Raw genomic sequence first — 20,593 nt, forward strand, 5'->3', positions numbered from 1 at the left:
ACTCGCACCGATGCAAGGCCTTTTTATTTCCCTCCAAAACGGTTATGCATATGTTTGTGGTGTGGGCGGGGTGTGTGAGGGGGTTGAGCGACATCCATACACACACTTACATCATCGCGCCGGCCATCAAGCGGCTTGGAGGGGGAATGCAGGTGAGGTTGCATTCCATCTCGGTTGCGGCCGCCGCGTGCACTCGGGTACCTCTCTCCTCTCTCCTCCTTTCTCCGCGCGCGCGCGCCCACCGAGTCCCCATCTCCCTCCCTGCTCCGAGCGCGCTCCCGCTGCGGCTCGCTCTCTACAGCCGTGGCCGCGAGCGGAGTGCGGCTCGACCCGACGGCGCGCTGTGTAGGTCTGCTGCCTCTCACATGGAAAGCGCAGCTCCCTAGTTTCCCTTAGCTTGTCTCTCGCACGGCTCTCTGTGTCTCTGGCCGACCGCGACACACGTAGAGCAGGTACACCTCACATCTGTCCCATTTCGTCCTTTTGATACAGAGTTGTCTCTTTTTTTTTTTTTTTCTTTTTCCTGCTCTTCACATGAGATGTGCCAACACTTTTTTTCTCGCAGAAGGGGGACACCTCGATTCTGACGGATTCTGTTGTGGCTGTGTGCCTTTTTCTCTCTGTTTCAGTGCAACACCCCGGGGGGCCTGTATTTGGAATAAGAAAAGCATTGCTGCTTTGCGACTGGACGGACGAAAGAAAGGACTCCTCTGACATTTCCTGTGGATGTTTTAATTCGGACGCCTCGGTGAGTGGGACCGTCAGAGATCTTTCTTCTAACTCATGCCACTCCAGTACAATCGCAATGTCATCTATCTCCGTGCAACCCCTGATTTGTGTGAAGAGTTGTTAGGTCTACACATCTAACACACAATTCTTCTAATTTAATTACAGTTACCGAGGCTTTGCAGTCAACTGCCTGGGCATATAGTAAGTAGCCTTGAGGCATTTTTTTTGGTTGTTGAAGCATTTGGAGGGACATCTGTGGAACCACACACACACACACACACACACACACACTGTTATCAAAGTGTTGTCCGCAGTGCTTTGTTTGTTTTGTTTGTCAAGTTCTCTGTTCACGTCGCGCCACGTGCCATGTGTCCCTGCTCAGGGCGCACATTTGCATATCAGGAAGCCATACGTTATCCATGGACTGGCTGACACGCATCGGTGTGCCGGTCGCCTCTCAAAACGGGGGGCGCAGCGTTTGGTTAGCTCTCTTTCGGTGCCATTCATTAATTAAGCTTTGTCGCTGGGTCGCTTTGGTTTTACGCGTGCCCTACTGCATGATTAAACGATTAGGATGCCTTGACCGCGGTTCATGTGTGCAACGGGCAAGTTGCGGAATTGTCAGGGAGAAGAAAAGTTTGCTTGTGTAGCCCGCGCCTGGTCTTGAGGCTGAGATTATGTATCCCTATATCTGTGTGCGCGCGTGCACGTCAATGTGCGCGTGCGTCGGTGTTCGGTATGGCTTCGGTAGGTTAACGAGCGATGGTGCTTTTGGCTATGGATGTCACCGTTCGTTGTTTGATTGACGGCACATGAGCTGTCCATGCCTACGTGGTCGTCGCGCCACTTAAGTGATCCACATTCGCTCAACCCTCTGTGCGATGACAGGGTACATACTTAAAAAATAAGAACGTGCAAGTGACGGTTTTGCACTCGACCTGCCCATGACATGTCATTTTGTGAGCTTGAGCTGATAAAAAGTTTCTACGGCTGGGATCGTGCGTGTGCGCGCGCGCGCGTGTGTGTGTGCGCGTGTGCATGTGTATGTGTGCGCGTGTGTGTGCGCGTGTGCGTGTGTGTGTGTGTGGGGGGGGAGTTGGGGGTCAGTGAGGGATGTTTCCTCTTGGCGGCAGGTGCGGGGACGGAGCTAAGTGAGCGTGACCACGGTCGGGAGGCTAACAGCATTAGCGTCTTGTCGTTCCCCCCCGAGAGGTTCAACGACGAGCGCGGCATCGCTGCCTCTTTGTGATTCAGGACAACCTCTCCACTGCGTGCACTAAAGCCCTTATAATATAGGAACAAATGATGCCCTCGTGCAGACTTCCCACGAGCTGTTCAATGATGCATTTTTAAGTGTCTTTTAGAGAAGGTAATTGGAGTGTGTGTACTGCACTGAAAGGTCATCACCACAACGTATAGGTGGAGAGAGAGAGAGAGAAGGGCTTGTGGTATGCGTTGGTGGATGTGTTGGGCGGTGTTTGGTTTGGCTTTACAACAGTTACCCCAGGCGCTGGGTAATGCTGAGCTCATCATGATGATATTGTTTTTCTCCACGGTGCACATCTGTCTGTCTGCAACATCGATGCCTGTCTGTTTCTTTTGATCTCTCTCTCTCTCTCTCTCTCTCTGGTTTATCTCTTTCTTCCCATCTTTCTGTCTCTCTTGATCCGGTTTATCTCTTTCTCTCTATCTTTCTCTCTCCTTTCTGTCTCTCTCCCCATCTTTCTGTATCTCTCTCTCTTTATGACTATCTGTGAGTTTTGTCCCTGTCCTTTCCAGCTATCCATCTCACCCTAATGTGTTTCTTTCTTGAAATTGAAATGTCAACTGTATCATTTAAGGGTATAGGGAGATCATGAATGCAATTGCATTCCTGATAGAGCACTCCATCAGTTGTTTGCCATGCACGGTATACTGTGCATATATCGACACAAATAGCTCTCATGTATCTCAGCTCTCCCTAATACCCATTTTTGCAGCATCTCATCCCCCCCCCGAGACATCTCCCACAAGAACCCTAATAGTCACACCATCAACGGTGCAAAAAACAATGAAATCCCGACAGCCAAATCACTGCATCCCCACGTTTGCCACAGCTCTCTCTCACGGCAGACACCTCTCCTCACTGCTGTCACACAGCCCGTCAGGGACAGTGATCCCCCTGAGAAGGTCAGGCTTCCTGATGTGCAAACACATTCCCTTCAGAGTCCCAAAGCACCTCTGCAGAACAGTCGGTACATTCCAGGATTAGTCCCAGGTAAGTGCGTCCCATGCCGTCCCTCGTTACTCCCAACCAACGCGCTCTCCCGTTTTAATAAATTGCCTCTGGTTTCCATTGTCTCTGCGGTGAGTGTGGCTCCTGAGTCTGCTCGCTGTCTCCATATCAATCATTGTTGAATGGGCTTTGTGCCGGAACAGCTCCGAGCAGAATCCAAGAGAGAGAGCGAGCGAGGGAACGGCAGGGTATTTCTGCATGTTTGCCGGGAGTTTCGTGAGCTCCACCACCGCCTAACCCCTCTGCATTCCCGAGGCCTTAATGGCAGTGCCGGTTCGGGTTGCCACATCCCCGGCAAACCTTCCTCCGCTATTAATTATCCGCCAACACGGACGGCTCAACCGCAACGTGTCGCAACGCACCCTCATTAACTCACCCTGTTCCCGCGTCTCCCCAGGGAGAAACGGGCATAAGTCATAATTATGGCTTATAAAATTCATTCAGGTGACATAATAGGGCCATCGTTGTGACGTGTGGATGCCACCGAGGTGGCCAATTAACATTTCAGCTCAATCATGCAAGCCGTCCGCTATCGCTGTTTGTTTCTCTTAACGGCGTTCCATGCTACATAGCAATACGGCTAATACTTCCAGCAAGGAATCGACAGTGATTCCAGTGGGCTCGCAGCTATCAGTGTCTACTGTAGCAGCAGTGTGGTTTTGGTATGTGGGGCACCCCGAATCAGTGTTTGCGTCTTGTTATGAAAAGCCTGATACTTGACTCCCAACGGCTATTTTATAATGAGGATGAGTTGTCGGATAATTAGATGCACTGAGCGCAGGTGCTCTCAGAAAAATTCTGATTCATCCCAAACAGAAATGTTCTGCCTGCCAACATAAAAGCGCCGAGCAAAAAAAAAAAAAAAAAAGATTCTCTCTGTCACATTGCCTCTCGATTCGGGGCGGCCATGTTTTATTTATTCACCCGTATCTTTGGGCTCTCTCGGATGTGGGAGGGCTTCATGTTGTGCTGTGCCGAGTCCTCTGCTGCCAAACTTCCTCCCCCCCCCTTGCGTCGTACACTGGTCGTATATTTGACGCCGTTATAAATAGATACAATGTACGTCATGTCCAACTCTTCAAACTTAAAGCATGTGATTACTCTGGTGCTGACTCGGTGCGACTCTTATTTTGAAGTTCCCCTCATAAAAGCATTTGGATGCAGCGGATGCCACGTCCATTGTAGCTAAAGGGAAGGAGAAGCAGTGGGGTTTATGTGTGTGCTGTGACTGCACGCCCTAGGGGGTGTGGGGGTACAGCGGCTGCCTCTGCACTTAGTACTCAAACTGATGCACTGATAGAGCTGTTGCTGTCTGGGAACTGAATAATAGGTCGGATGCACGTTTATCTAATCAACCATGTCATGTCACTAATACTGTACACGACACGTTTTATCTGATGCATGTGAGTCACGGTAGTCGAAGTGTGCACACACGCAACCACAAAGCCACAAAGCAGTGATATGCAGTCACTCGGTTGATTGGCGAGACTATGTGAATTGGAGCTTCCTCAGCTATGGCTTAAAGTAGGGTTGCTGGCTCGCTCCTAAGTCAACCGTGTATTAAGCTGTTGCTAAGAATAATCAAGCCATTTTAAGACGATAAAATAATTCGGGCCTATAGGAGTTACAGCTGTTGGCTACCAAATGTGACAGCGGCGCCATTTAACTTAATACACATGAGGCGGATGGAAACAGTTGCTGCACTTTGTGCTTGTGTTGTACACTCATTTTTGCATAAGTACATTTCTTTCCATTACCTTTTATTGCGCCTCTTAGTTGCTCGGTGGAATCATCAAGTTAGTTAAAAAAAATAGAGCTGCTTTGGAACAGAAATGTCGACTGTGTTGCTGTTTTGTTTGGTTGTTTATGCTTATGTAACATTTTTTGTGTGTTGTGCTAGTGAGTGGTTTCTTCCTGCCAACCAGCATGACTTCTCTTCCATAGGCCGGGATGCAATCCTCTATCTTATTTCTGGTCCTCCCACCGCAGCCAGATTAAAGTGCATATAAAATAGCGCATTTATGATGCAAATTAAGGGTGACAATAGCCGGCATAAAGAATCCAATATAATAAACATTTATTATGTTCATTATATTACATAATAAGCCTATTTTAGAGAGCCTATTTCATAAATTGCAGTTGCAAAATGACTTTTTTTTTCGGGACAAACAAAGAACGAGTTAAAGAGATATCAAATTCTTCTTGTAATGTCATTATTGTTTCTCTGTATACACGGGGATATGTGGTTTCCCATAGCAATCAGAGCTTGGAAGTTTAGTAAGTTCTTTCAGCTCAAGCGCTGCCAAAATATCTCAAAATCAAGCAAAGCCGAAACCGAGTCAGACATCCGACAACATCGGACGAAATCAGGATTGATGGTGTTTTGTACTTTGCGGGCCAAAGCGATTGCTTTGGCCAATGCGCTGCACCTCACTTCTGTTTATGCTCTTCTGCCATCCATACCTCCAGCCCGGGCTCAGCCAAGCGTGAGTCCACACGTTCACTTCAATAGAAAGTACAGGGTGGGTTGGGGGATGTGCCTCTCTACCTCTGCTTGACTTAATCATCTGAAAAACCTGTGGGTTTAACAACAGCATTGTTCCTGTCCAGAGCTCTGGACAGTCACTCACAGGCTGAAAGCCAAAATAACTCGGGCACTGTGGAGCTCTCCTCACCGCAAAAAATCAACCAAAGAAAGTTTGCCTGGAATAAGATAACTCTTTTATGTTCGCATAATGCAGAGGGATTTCTGTGTTTCTTTTTAAGGGCCGAGACCCTGTCTCGTATGAGTCTGACTGTGCTGAACTGTGCAGTGGACCTCTGCGGCTTGGCATGCAGATGCAACGCTTGCTCTTTGTCTTCCATCCGAGGTTTTGAGTGTGTGTGTGCGCTCTTTCGGAGTGATCTGTTTGTGTCGACTATCTGCGTTGCGTCGTGCTCTGAGGGATGTTGGCGGGAGGAAGAGAGCAAAGAGAGACATGGAGGAAGGGAGCGATGCAGACGAGCAAAACGCCAGGGAGCTTTTCACTGTGTCGACACTGCTGCCCTTATGAGGGAGAGGAACAAGAGAAATCAATTAGGCTGTACTCTGGCCTTATACACCCTGAAAGGCTGGAGCGATTCAAAGCATTTGGTGGTGCAGAAACGAAGAGGAACTAAAAAGAAGAGGAAGATGAAGATGGCTGTAAACTTAAATGCCCCTTGGGTTCATTTTCTGTTATAAGCTTTGACAATTTGTTTTTGTATTTTGGTTGTAAGTTGCCCCAATAAGTGTTTGGCTGCAGCCTGCTGACCAGGTTTATGACTGATTAGATACAGATAAGTATAATCGCCAAGGCTCAGTTGACATCCTTCCACACCACCTGTGATGGGCCTTGAGGTAAACACGCAGGGCAACCAATTGTCCAATTTGATACCTTTCAGCGGTTCAGCAGACATTTCGGCAGCTTTCGTTAGCTTATCCAGTCCCTTTCCTGCTCTTTGTATCGACAGTTGCCAAGTCACCCCTGGTTTCTCTAGTCGGGGAAAAATGGAGAAAAGCAGTTTTTGATGTCTGAACACAAGGGTACTCTTCCATTTATTTGAAGTGCTCCTCATTGTGGGTTATTTTAGAATACACTTTATATCTCCAGTATTTGATTTGGCAGAGCTTCTGAGTGTGCCTCAAGATGGAAAATTATGTCTCCTGACGGTATAATGCTAATTGTAACATACTATGTAGAGCGATATCCACAGAAGAAAAACACATTAACAATATTATACACTCAGAGAGACTACAATATTGCAACTGTATGAATTATAAAATATATGCATTGCCAAACCCCAGAGTGTGAAACTCAATCCTGCTTATTTCAGACCTGGCTCAACCGACATTTCCACTTATAGCAACAAATCTATACAATAAAGAAGTCCTAGGAAATCAATAGATAATCACCTGCCGTAACATGCAGAGGTGAGGGTAAGTGATAGGGATAATGAAGCGCTATGCATATTTCATTGAATGGCAGCTCGGAGTCATACTGTTAATGCTGCTGCGTGGATTACAGTGAGCTCCCAGGCTCCATTTGTTTTAGATCCCACCGGCCAAGGACTGCATTTGATCGAGTTCCGTCGAGGACAATTAAACAACGACAGTGATGGCCACCTGCATGCTACCAATACATGCTCTGTGGAGCCACGTTTCTCTACAGCCATGAGGCCGTTCTCGAAGGCGTTCTGCAGGGAACAGATTGTGGTCTGCGTTGAGTCGGCAAGGCTCGATGTTGCAGAATAAATACATCTCCACTGTAAAGGGATGTGTTTCCGACTGATTGAGTTTCGCACAATTACGTAAACTCGGTGGAATTTGAAGAGAATAAAAGCGCATCAGACTTTGGAATTTATTTAAGTCTAGGCCCGTGGGGAATCAAGACTCAAATGAATATCGAGGAGCTGAGGACAGCAATGAACAGGCGACGCCGCTCAGCATTCGAAGCCGTGATTAAATAACACAACAGCGATATCGTCCTTGACTATTGTCTATAACGCCGACTGCATCCGGCCGATTCACACTACTCATGTAAATGCTTTTCAAAACACAGTGACCACATCATAAAAGAAGAGGGACGGAATATAAAATGGGGCATTACGCCTGATCTCCACGCACAGCCGTCATTGTCGAAAGACGGTACACCCTCAGATACGGCGGCGGCCGGCTCATGGCAGATCCCCTGGCCTCGTGAGGGAATAGCAATGAGGGGTTTTCGTGGATCAGCTCCCCTCATACACCACCGTGTTTGCTGCCCCACGTTGTTGTAAGACCTTGGCTTCCTGAGCTCTCTGCCAGCTTAAGTCGACAAACAAACGACTCCGCGGAGTTCCGACCTGCCTAAGGACATTGCTTGTGCTCGTTTTGGCCTTGGCCCCTGAACGCACACACACTAACACACACACAGACACACACACATGTCTATACTCTCAAGGTTTCCGTACATTATAACCCCGTCGTACTCATCGCGGGTCAACGTCTGATTGCAAGTGTGTTTGTGTGTCTGTACGTATTCATTTCCAAACTGGCAGGTACCTGATTCGACCGGATTCAGAACACACCCTCTCTTTTGTCTGCCTTGTCAACTTCTTCTCCTTTGTTTTTTTTTTGTTTTTGTTTTGTAGTTGTTATTTTTTTGTTACCTGGGTGGGCTGCCACGATTACTCACTCAGCCCTGAAGCCCGAGTGCTTCTTGAAATGTCAAAAGAAGGTCCATACGTGTGAGAGTGCTGCCTCTTTTTAGACGTGCCAATTTATGTCCACAGGCATGCCAGCCATCGCTGTTCTCACAGCGTGAGGTGTTTTTTGTTAATTATTAAGGGTTTTTTAATTGGGGCCTTTGCAGTGCATCTTGTTTGCTGTGGTGCACCTGCTATGTCTTTTTATTTAGTTTTGAAAGTACGCATCACAAGCCAAATTTGCAAACACCATTACCTACACCAGACAGGTTCACACTGAGCGTTTCAAATTGAACACGAGGTAAACAAAGGGAACACCAGTCCGGCTCATTTACTGTATGGACTATTTGGAACGTAATTGTGCCCAGCTGTTGAGAAGGTCTGGCCCGCAGTCCCCGCTCAGGCAGGTGTACTTTTGGTTGAAGTCATGAAAAAAGACATGTCAAGCGTTGCTGCATGTATACCATCTGAATTTCCGAAAGGGAAAGCATCCAAGACCAGTGTTTTAATCAGCGCCATCTGGACTCCCGGTTCCTCAATCAAAGGGGGGAGGAGAGGACGGTGGGGAGGGGGTTAAGGAAGAAAGGCTTATTTAAAATAAGTACCCCCTCCATTCCTCTCTCACTACCACCACCATTACGATAAGATGCTACCGTGGTAACTTCATAGTTCTATACCATCGCAATACTTTTTTTTGTTAACCGAAAATAGAATAGAAGGCAGTCAACAGGGGTTGGTCAAAGGTTGATCTTCTAGAAATGGCACTTAATGTACACACTTATTGTATTCTGTACGTCCTGGCACTTAATGAATGCACTTATTGTACGTTGTACGTCTTGGCACTTCAAAACAGTACTTTGCTTTGTGCAGTATCTTATCCTAGCTATCTTTGTTGTATACGGGGAATGGGTTAACCTAGCGATTGTAAGTGCTTGGCACTTGGTTCTAGGAACACTCTTAATGTTCCGACAGCGATGTATTGTTTCTCTTTCTTCTGTCAAATGTACTTACTGCTAGTCGCTTTGGATAAAAGCATCTGCTAAATGTAAATCTTAATGTAAATCCCAATACTTTCGTTAATCAACCTATATAGCTGAATAATATAGTAGTCAACAAAAGGTTGATCTTTTAAAAACGTGGCTGTGTGGGGTGGCAACGGGCGAGATCTAAACCGGACAGATATAGACGGGCTGCCCCCCTTCCTCCCGTATATCGACTTGGAGGACGTATCATGTAGCGGCGCTCTCGCGCAACATTCGTTCCTGGTTCCTCTTCCCTTTCCTCCGTGTGCAGCACAGGAATAAAAGCGTGACAGACAGGCATTAGTATCATCCCGGCTGGGCTAAGCGGAAAATCAATGGAAGGTGAAAATTAAATTTGGCCCAAAGAGCCTTTAGGCAAAGTGCAATTTGAAAACTCCTCTTTCATTTTCCCTCAGGGGATTCGCTGGCGGTGGGCATGATATTCACGACAGAGCTCGCCGTCACGGGAAAAGTGAATCTCGGCACGGCATTGCATGTTGCAGGCGTTTTAGGGAAGCACCCTCATCGTGCTTCTCATATGTCCCTCCCACTCCTCTTTGATTGGCTGATTTGTTTAAGGCTATCCCCTCCTCCCCAGATCATATCAAAGGTCAGAGGCATCTTTCAGACGAATCAATCTCGCTGTCTGAAGTGGTGGGGAGAAGCACAAATGGAGGGAGAGCTGATCTATCTAATGTGGAGAGATAGGGAGAGGGGGGGAGAGGAAGAGAGAGGATGAGGGAGAGGGAGACGATGTCGGCATTCGGCTAGGAAAAGATCATTACCTGGTTGGCATGAGAGAGAGAGAGAGAGAGACAGACAGCGGCAAGAGAGATAGCACGAGGGAGAGAGAGAGTGAGTGCACGGGAGAGAGAGAGAGAGAGATAGTGTGAGGTAGGGAGAGGTCAGAGAAGTGAGAGCGATGGAGAAAGCGAGGTGAGAGAGAGAGCGAAAAAAATTATGCTATCTGCTGCCCGGAGACAAGTGTGTGAGAAGTGTGAGATTGAGCTGTTGACTTGGGGAATATGATATGATCACAGAGAATATGAGGTTTTTCTTATTGGTTGTGAGATAAGGGCACTTTAAGAAATGTAGGGCATATAATCCTGCAGGTCTGATTTGGGGGGCTTGACATGCGGGTCCGCGAAGCATCCAACCATGAATGGATGGAGATAATACGAAGTTGGTCCAAAAGTTTCCCGTGATAGGAATCAACGGTAGCAGCGTTCCTCTCCTCCTGATTGTTAGCGGAAGCTAGAACGTCTCGGGGTCTCAGGTTTTCAACCTTGGCACAGATTCTACACTAATGGCTGCGAGGAGCAGGTAGAAGCGACGGGTAATGGAGGGACTTCATGCCTTCCTATCTTCCTTACCATCTCGTTCGTCTGGTTGCTGGAGCTGCGGCCTGAACTCCCTCACCCCAGCGGTTGCTTTTCTTCAACATCCTGGACCAGGGCCCGAATGGACGCTCGAATTCTTTTGTCCTTCACTGCCGGCGCCAAAGTCTTTTTTTTTCTCCATTTTAGGTTATTGCATAGGAGCGGAGTTCTTGCTTTACGCTTCTGCGTTTGCAGCAAAAACCACCCCTGGTATATTCGACTCATTTGGTTGAACACTATTAGTAGAACACCACTCCGGCCCCACACAACAAACCTCAGAGCTCTGGCTCTTAACAAACAGTCATAATGAAACCAGCGGTGCGCGGCCCCTTCAACAGCTGTCCCGGGCCAGAGCTTATAGGTGACTATAAATCATGGCCGGTTTAACGGAACGGCACCATATTTAATTTGGGCCCTCTGAGTGTGTAATTAGTTCAATTAGCCTCGATACCCGTGTGAGGAAGCCCTTGTGGAAGGAGCACCGGGTCGCACCGCGGTCTGCTTGCATTTAAAGCCCCCCCCCCCCCCCCCGTGCAATCACTCACCGGGGGGGCCCCGCCGCCAGATTTTCGGGCCACGCGGCTCTGTCTCCATACTGGAGGTAGTGTTTGTTGAATCAACCCCTCAATAATCTCTCTGCCATCGGGGGCCTTTGCTAGAGCAAGTCTGCTGGCCTAGTCACGCTTGGTTGAGTACAGGGGGCTTGGGGGTGGCGGCTGACAGATAGTCCAAGGAAGGGTCACGAGTGGAGATGACCCCCTCAGACAGATTACACGTGTCGGGACGAGCGAATAGGTGTGCCTGTGTCAGGTTTTGGCGGAGAGTAATTCTCTCTCTGGGATTGATTGGATTATTTCCCCCGGACTCGCTCTCTGGGCGTGCAACACGTCCGGGGGGGCAAGGCGGTCTGGTGACAGACGGAGCAGGTGGACGAGGAGACAGCTTACACATTTCTCACTAATTGTAGTCGGGAGGTGGGAAGCGAGTCGACGCCGCGATGGCAGCCGCCACTGCAGAGGAAGTCCCAGAAGCCTGGGCGGCCGCCAATGTGTTTTAAATGGATTACACCCGTGTGTCATTGTGATTACACGCTGCTCGCAGCGGTTGAGATGAGATGGATTGTATTCGGTGGCTCTGCAGGTCGCTTTCTCTTCCTTCATGCTCCACCCGGTCCCAGGCAGGGTCCCACCCTGCCCCCCCCCCCCCCCGCCCCCCTACCTCCCGTCCACACACGGGACAGTGCTTCACAACATGTCTCACTTCAACCACTCCTTCTTGATTTGTAAGGGACAGCGTGGCAGTGATAGAGTCACCGTTGTGCAGCAGCCTGCGTTTCTCTGTTCTATTCAAGGGATGTTTTGACTCTGAGTGGCCCATCCGGTCACGCATCTTTTTGTGTGGAGCCTAATGTGATTTTTTTTTTTGCGCATTTGATGATCGTCATTATTATTTCCTTTGCCAGACCTCAACAACAATCCTTTATTCCTTATGCCTTTTCTTCTAGTGCAACCAATGGTTCAATGTTTCAAGGCGTGTTTGAATAATATTTTTCCTTAAGAAGCCATTTTCTGGGTTCTCGTTCCTGTCAGCGTAACACCCTATAAATCCTCCAGAGCAAGTTGTTTATATTGCCCTGTGCGTATCATTACGATTCAACCACCCACTACCCTACTCACATATGGACTACGTGTCATAAAGCACACTGATATAGGTTGATTTAATGGCATTGCCTGGGAATGTTCTCCGATTGTCTATCGATCCCTCTCTGCAGAAAACGGGCAGCTGCTGCAAGGCGTGTGCGTGTGCGTGCGTGTGCGTGTGTGTGTGTGTGTGTGTGTGTGTGTGTGTGTGTGTGTGTGTGTGTGTGTGTTCCTGGGCTGTGGGAAATGGGAGGAATGGACTGTTGTTTGAAGTCGAAGAGCGGTGTGTAAGTAAGGAAAGGCTGGGTCCCATGGGAGCCCATTAAGTTACAGAGGGCATCTAGGTACAATGGAGGCCCCGACACACACACACACACACACACACACACACACACACACACACACACACACACACACACACACACACACACACACACACACACACACACACACACACATACACACACACACACATATTCAGACAGTCTTTTTTTTTGCCTGAGCAGAGGGTCAAGATATCCACAAACAATAGAGTCCAACCGGTTGACCCTGCAATGGATGGAAATGCCTCAAATGAATACCGTCCTAAGTTAAACCAATGCTTCACAGAGCAGCTTCAGTCCCCCAGTTAGAGGTCCCAGTTTCTCCCAGTGGTCCACGGGGGTCTTGCTTTTTCCAATGTTTCCCTTGTATGTGTGCCGATGGAGTTTGATTATTATTCAACAATGGCCGGCAACTGTGCTCCCGTGCTGAACTTCTGTTCAGCTGATCCTCTATGAGGTCCACCGGTGGAACGGTCTAAGACGCTGGTCGCATCACCCCGACATCAGCTTACCATTAATCTGATATACCGTACAATACAAACGAACACGCCAGAGGATTAGCAAGGGTGCTAATATGGATTACATTGTGCAGCATTGTGTTTACCTGGAAATGAGTCTGCTGTATCCAAACCAACGTTATTGCGAGGCTTCCCATCTGCCGTCGTACATTTTAAAAGTGAAACGCCGCCAACGCAATCATGTTCATCACCGAGACAATGAATAATATTTGTTATTAATCTCAGTCGGTGGAGTTTGAACGGGAAGTGATTTTTAATTTAGTTCCACTTCAGTCATCAGTATGTGCTTTACATGCAACTTCACGGTTTCCTTTCTAAATTATCTTTTACCGTCTACATTGTCTGTTCCTTTCCACAAACTCGTTTTCTTCTTCCAGACAGCTTAGCGTACATGGTTGCATCTCGGTCCCGAACAGCACTTTAGTGTTGTAATTACAACACTGTAATCATGCTAGCTTCTCAGTGTGCATCTGAATATATCTTTCAAAACCACCTGCGCCACATTCAATATATGTTGACAAGAATGGTTGACTAAGTATAAGTGGTTGACTACCACTTACAGTCTTGTCATAGTTTAGGTGGGGACGTCTGTCCCCACCATTGTTGAGTGGGCAGTGAACTAGCCCACTAAAATGCAATCAAGGTCAACTCATATTTTGACGTAACATTTATGAAATCATCTCGTTCCTCTTACAAAGTGATTGACCCAAATGGGCCGACCAAATTAATCCCAGTTGTTTGTCAAAAGATCTTGTACCTTTGTGTAAACGGGTCCGATCTCTCATCTAGATACATTCTAGGGCCGCTGAAATGTCCAGATAACTGTTTCCCTCTGCGACACCAGCATGTCACCACACCACCACATTAAACAAGCATAGACAATCAAACGGTTTCCACCATCTTTAAGATATCCTGCAACGTGAAAGCAGAACAATTCCCTCCCATTTACCTTAGATACTGCAGCATAACGTCATTTCTCTTTTCTTCTCCCTTGATTGTGAATTATGTTCATAAATGAGTCCTGGGGAAAGGCTCATCTCTCACCTTTCCCAATATTTCCCTCCTTTCTTGACTCTACGAAGAACGGTTAAATCGTCGTTAGAGTTATTGTGTCATTTACATTCCGTGCGCTCGAGCGCGACCGAGACAAGCTCAGAGCAACAACACACAGATGGGTTGACTCAGACTCTGTGGTGGATGAGCACAGAAAAAAAAACGAAGAGGCTCTTTTTGGGGGAAAGCAATCGATACACCTGTGTGACAAATTTGGTCACGTTTTTTTGCGCATAGCCTCGTTCTTAGAACTCCGCGCAGAGGTTGCACGCCCTTCGAGTTCTCTCCGCGCGACGGCTGGTGTACCTTGCGCGGCGCCACCCGACTGTATAAAAGCGCGATTATGTGGTGGAGATGAGGAAAGTGCATTAGCATTCTGTTTCCAGACTGTGCCACAATCAGGCTGGAGTGTCTCTCTCTCTCTCTCTCTCTCTCTCTCTCTCTCTCTCTCGCTCTCTCTCTCTCTCTCTCTCGCTCTCTCTCTCTCTCGCTCGCTCGCTCGCTCGCTCGCTCGCTCTCGCTCTCTCTCTCTCTCCGCTGAGAAACACTAGCATCCAAATTTAAACTCGCACACTGAGAAAGTGTTAAAATGATTCATCCAACACCTTCTTTCCTGTCGCTGTCTCTCCTGCTCCCCCCCTCCCTCCTCTCTCTCTCTCTCTCTCTCTCCCCTCTTCTCTCCCACCACCTCCTCTCACTCTTTGAACCTCCCTCCTGCTCCACACACATGACAAGCGGCCGCCTAGTGTGTATGTTTTTGTGAGTGTTTGTGTGTGTGTGTGTGTGTGTGTGTGTGTGTGTGTGTGTGTGTGTGTGTGTGTGTGTGGGACAGGGATGGGGTTTGTTCCGGGCTTGGGGTAGGGTTGGGGGGGGGGTTATCAACCTCTCAGCATTAGGGCTGCAATTTGCCTCGGCGAGCCAATGAATTTTTGATAAACACTCCCAGGAGGTCCATAAACACAGGACTAGACGGGCCGTGAGCACGGAGGGGGAAATGAACAAAAGAGCGGATGAAAGCGGGAGGGGATTCAGGGCGAGGTAAAGGAAGAGCGCATCACAGTTTTTTGTTTTTGGTCGCGCCGTCGCCACTGCTCCTCGTATTAGGTATGCAGCGACACATGCTGCGCTGTGAAAACACAGGGAGGTGGCAGCTCACACGGGCTGGCAGCTCTAGCAACACTTGCCCCGCGAGCGCCTTTGTGTGCCCGCGGACGTGCGTGCGCGCCGCCTCTCCGTGCGTCCATTTGGCCCGGGTTTTATGATTACCATAAACGCCTGGATTGCCTGCATAAAAAAAAGGCAGAGTGGAGGCGGAGGCCTCTGCTTCCATTAGTGGCCCCCTTTTACGGGAAGGGCCAAGTCATTCCCCCGGGGCCCCACCAAAACCCTCGCTATCCGCTCCACTCCGCCAAACAGACACTGTAATCAAGGGCTGGGCTAAGTGGCTGGCAGCCGCGACGGGGATGTCCGTCATCGCTCTGCCTCACAGTAGGCGTACTACAGTTTGTTTGATAGCTTATTTCTGCCATCCCATGTTGCACTGCCTCCTTTTTTACCGATTGTCCCTCTGGCAAGGGAGAAGAAAGGAAAAACCTTTTTAAAAATGAACAAAGTACGAAGAAGAAAGGGTTTGACAGAGATATGTGAGACTGTCGGAAGTTCAAAACAGGTTAGAGCAGATGTTGTCAATTGGGGTTGGTTTGTAGTTCTCGGAAATGGACAGCTGTTACAACAGCCATTGTTGTCTGTGTATTGTTATTCCTATTTGTCAGGTCAATCATTGATTTGGGAACAGTCCAACTCCACTTCTCCATAACAGGCTTAATCATATGGAGGAATAGGTCATTCCGCCTCACATCATTCACGAACGCAGTTCACTGTCCGGCACGTGCATTTGAACACACTCAGACAGACTGTGTTCAAACGTGGTATGAGCGAAAGGGAGTTTAGGTATTCAGTAGACATTTTCTCCCAGATCTGAACCCTTCCACAATCGTTTACAGATTAGTATTTTTTTACGGATAAAATCCATACAAGAAAGACAAATATGGTAATCAGAAAATCCTACTGTTGCACTGAATACAAATTATCAGACTATTTCCAAATGCATCGACGTTACCCGTTCAGAAACTGTTTTTTATTCGCACCAGTCCTATTGGTGGAGAAAACTAAATAAATGATACGATAAACAGCATCGTATTTATTACTTTACCCATCCTACATAAGATCTTGAAGATACATAGAGAGACAATAAACTGTGAGATATATAAATTGATCAGTACGTCAAACCTATATCAAACCTTCAAAGCGACATAGTATTGTTTTTTTGCTATTCTGAAGAGAATTGTGCCATGTTACATATACCACAGTATATTTGGTTATGCGTCATCCCCATAGATTTAAATTACTGCAGGTATGTGTGTGTGCGTGTGCATGTGTTTTTGCATGTGTGTGCGTGTGTACGTGCAAGAGACGCAAAGAATGTGATGAAGCGAAAGAGACAGAGGAATGGGAATTTAAGAAGGAAGTTCAAAGTGTTCATTATAAAACAATGTTTTGCATATTCTCAGCGTGTAAATATAGACTCATTAGTTATATTCAGTTCATTGGCGTGGTTACATTTTCCACCTAGATGTTTCCAATTCTTGGTGCAAATCACCCATGCTCAAGTAGCCTGAAGTCATTTGCATGTAATTTGATGGTAGGTTTCAGTGATTGACAAGGCCTCTTATGTAAACCATTACTCATTCAAAGAAAGAAAAGAACAAAGTTTTATTTTGGAAAGACATACATTCACTCACACCTACTGAGAGCAAAGTACACCCCTGTGACAAAGGAATACGTACTGTTCATATTATAACTAGTATTACTATATCACATAGATCTCAGCTCCATCGTGTTAAGAAACACCTCTAAAGCTGTTATGGTAATATCTCTCTTCTTGTAGCTTAAACTGAAGCCTTGCTTTTAAGCAGTGACACATTTTGTTGTACTTTGTTGTGCTTAGTTTTTATGGCCAGGGTATTGATAGGAAGGTACAACGGAAGATGTTGGTGCTGTAGCAAAGTAGTACACTTATTACAGAGCTGGGATCAGTAGGAGCCAGGTGTTCTCCCGCATGATTCTATCAATGTAGCGGCTAAGTTGCTGGGTTAAAAAACAGGCTCCGTTATAAAACAGAACACCTGCTGGAGGAAGCCCTGTCTGGTGTAATCAGCCTGGGTCCTGATCGCGCCCCATTCTGTATGTCTTGTAGGACGTGGTGTTGGAGAATCGCCTCTTCTTAGAGGCAAGGTTGTTAGATTTACACATAAATGTAGGGCATTTAGCAGACTCTTTTACCCAAAGCGACTTACGATAAGTACATTTGTCAGAAGAAAGAGAAACATTTTATCGCATTTGGTACAGTAAGGACGTTCATAGAACCAAGTGCCAAGCACTAGCAATGGCTAGGTAAACCCATTCCCTGTGTACAACAAAGATAGCTAGGATTAGACACTGCACAACGCTAAGTACGATTTTTAAGTGCCAGGACGTACAACATACAATAATTGCGACGATTAAGTGCCAGGACGTACAACATCGGTGCGCAAGAGGGGTGCTTTTAGGAGGGTTAGGGGGGAGTAGGGGCTGTGGGGGTAGGGGAGGAGGCCATGCAGAGGCCAGGTGAACCCTGAACATGTTGCTGTTATGTTACCGTGTCTTTCCACCCATCAGCGGTACTTGTATCTGCTGTGCCTCTCCCGGTGCCACACCTTATCCAGGCACTAGACTCAAAGTATCTAGGTGGTGGGGGTATGGACTGCGTTTTCCAGAACACAGACGTTCCAACCCATCCAAGACGCCTCATCCGAATAGCCCCCATGTGACATTGAAGAACACGCATGGATCGCTGGAGTCCTCCGCTGCTTGGTTCACGCAGTGGGAGCCATGCCAGTGACGATAGTCTGCCGTACCGCCTCCATCGCAGCTGCTTCCCCCCGCTGCACTGTGGCGGGCGGGTCCCCTAATTGCTGATGTATTGTTGTATCTCCTCCGTTCGCCGTTTACGCAAGTGTGCACATGAGAGGACATTGTTTTTTAAGCTCGGGACGCAGAAGCAGAATGGCTTTCACCAAAGAGGAAATGATATGCGTTTTTAATTGTTCGGCTGCGCTGCCAAGTCAGGGTTTATTAGCGGCGGCGTCGGGTGTCTTCCTATCCAAACTTTTGTTGTCCCCTACTCCGCAGCGGGGTCGTTTGCGTGTTTCTCCCGAACTGACGCTAATTACGTTCAAGCTGTTCGCCCCGCTACCTTGAATCGCCGTGTCAGTGTGTTTTCCGTTTCCGGAGAGAGAGAGCGATATAGAGAGACAGAGACGGAGGGGTGCGAGGGAGGGAGAGAGAGTGAGACAAGGGGAAGGGGAAGCATGCATGCGTACAGAGAGATGGAGGGCCAAAGGTGGGCGTCACAAAGAGGGAAAATGGAGGGAGGAAAACGGATAGGAATATATTTTCTCAGACATGAATTATTCAAATGTTTCCCACTTTTTTTTTTTTCTGGGTCCGTTTTTCAATTTGAGCTGCAAAAGCGTGATGACCTAATTCTCCTGTGCACCACTGTGGCTCCCCCCACCTCAGGACCACATAAACTCCTGTGATGTTTCTTGTGTCAAGCGGTGGCAAGCTGTTAGTGCCAACACAAAGTAAGGGACCTTGGGGTGTCCGGTGTTGTTTGTGTCCGCTCTCACCTCGTCCGACTGTGGCTGTCAAAACAATTGAAGGGAAGCCACTGCAATCTGTTGGTGGTTGAACCTCGACGACATACTGTGCTGCGTACACATGTGCATCCATGGTCCGGAACAAACAGTCAAACACAGATGGATCGATGGAACAAATAGATGCACTGAAATGGACAGATAGTTGATCTCCATTGATCCTGGCCTCCTCTCGAGCTGTGTCTAAAATGAGTGTGACGCACCGAAAGTAAAAAAAAAACAACGAAAAGAGGGTTAAAAAAAGATCAAGAGAATTGAGATTAACGGCTGTAGGGAACAGTGGGGAGAGACAAAGGGGTGAGGAAGAGGTGAGGAAGGGGTGAGGGAGTTACAGTTACAGGGGATGAGCTCTTTACCTCTCCCTGTCTCCTTCAATGAGATTACAGCGTGATCGCAGGGGAACTGACGTCTGAGCAGTCGGGTTGAGGCCGCTCTTTGTAGCGCCTCTGCATTGGTGCAGCTCGTCCTGATCTCTCTCTCTCTCTCTCTCTCTCTCGCTCTGGCCACTGGAAACCGAGCCAACCCCGAGGTTCGCAGAGGCCAGACCCCCTTGGTCATTAAAAGGCATGAAGAGGTGAACTCTGTCCGGTCCTCTGTGCTCTGCTCGGTATCGTTGGCCTGTTTTACACCAATCCCCACACCGCACCTTTGGCAACCTCATCACTTAATCATTTGCCCTTTCAGAATGGATAAGGTTCTTAACTGAAGCGGGGTTTTGAGATGGCTGCAAGTTGCATTTCAGTTGTAGGTTCCAATACTGATGACCACCACCAAATCTTGGAATGAATTGCAGGTTTCGAATAAGCATGGATGCTTAGGCAAACCAATAGGGGTTACTCTTAAGTTCGTACAAGCGTAAATCAGCTGGCTCCTCCATTTGTTCCTCACCAAGTAACATTGGCTAGTGTCAGTCACTGTGGTGCAGCCACTGGATGGCATTGGCTCATGATAGTGTTAGTGGTGCAACCAATGGATGGCATTAGCTCATGTCATTGTCTGTTCTGCAGCCAATGGCCAGCAGTGAATACCGGGCTAACGGCTAAAGGCTTGGTTCTTCAGGCCACGTGCTTACATGCTAGATAGTAATAGAAAGCTGGAGTGTGGGTGATGGGGGTGATGGTTTCGTCTGTGGTGGAGACGTGCGGACTGAGGCGTCGTGGGGGTTGTTAACAAACAAACAAAAAGATAATAAAAGAATAGGAGAATGTAGTTATTAGTGTGATAAGGCTGCGGTGTCTATCCAGAATGAATGTGCTCTGCTCGCAGTAATCACCACAGCTTCTTTAACAGGGATTTAATTGGATGTCAGTCATTTAAACCGCTGCTGTGCACACGCTCACTGGCCTGTGTGTGTGTGTGTGTGTTTGTGTGTGTGTGTGTTAGTAACTGGTAAGGTATTGCAAAATCTTTGTGATTGCCTCAGACGTGTGTGTAGCTGCCCAAGTGCATCCACTTGAGTTTACAAGTCGCATGTATGTGAATGTGTTGGCATATGTGCCACATTGATTGGTTGTGTGTGTGTGTATAGTGTTTGTGTGTGTGTGTGTGTGTGTCAGTATGTGGGTGTCTGTGCAAATGTGCTTGTGCTCAATGGTCATTACCATTGATTTTTCCAGTAGGGTGCTCTCTCTCTCTCTCGCGCGCGCTCTCTCTCTCTCTCTCTCTCTCTCTCTCTCTCTCTCTCTCTCTCTC

The 20,593-nt window shown here is 47.7% G+C and overlaps 1 protein-coding gene across 7 annotated transcripts in view; it reads left to right on the forward strand.

Moving 5' to 3' along the window:
* The first annotated feature begins 337 nt into the window (after positions 1 to 337).
* Positions 338 to 20,593, forward strand: part of LOC307090792 (receptor-type tyrosine-protein phosphatase delta) — a 361,739-nt gene continuing 341,483 nt past the window's right edge. For all 7 annotated transcript variants that reach the window (XM_079757563.1, XM_079757560.1, XM_079757565.1 and 4 more), the window contains exons 1-3: positions 338 to 452; positions 630 to 748; positions 895 to 930. The gene's annotated coding sequence lies outside the window, so the exon portion shown is untranslated. The remainder of the gene's footprint in view (positions 453 to 629; positions 749 to 894; positions 931 to 20,593) is intronic.

This window comes from Pollachius pollachius (assembly GCF_949987615.1).
Source record: "Pollachius pollachius genome assembly, chromosome: 20".
Classification (NCBI taxonomy): domain Eukaryota; kingdom Metazoa; phylum Chordata; class Actinopteri; order Gadiformes; family Gadidae; genus Pollachius; species Pollachius pollachius.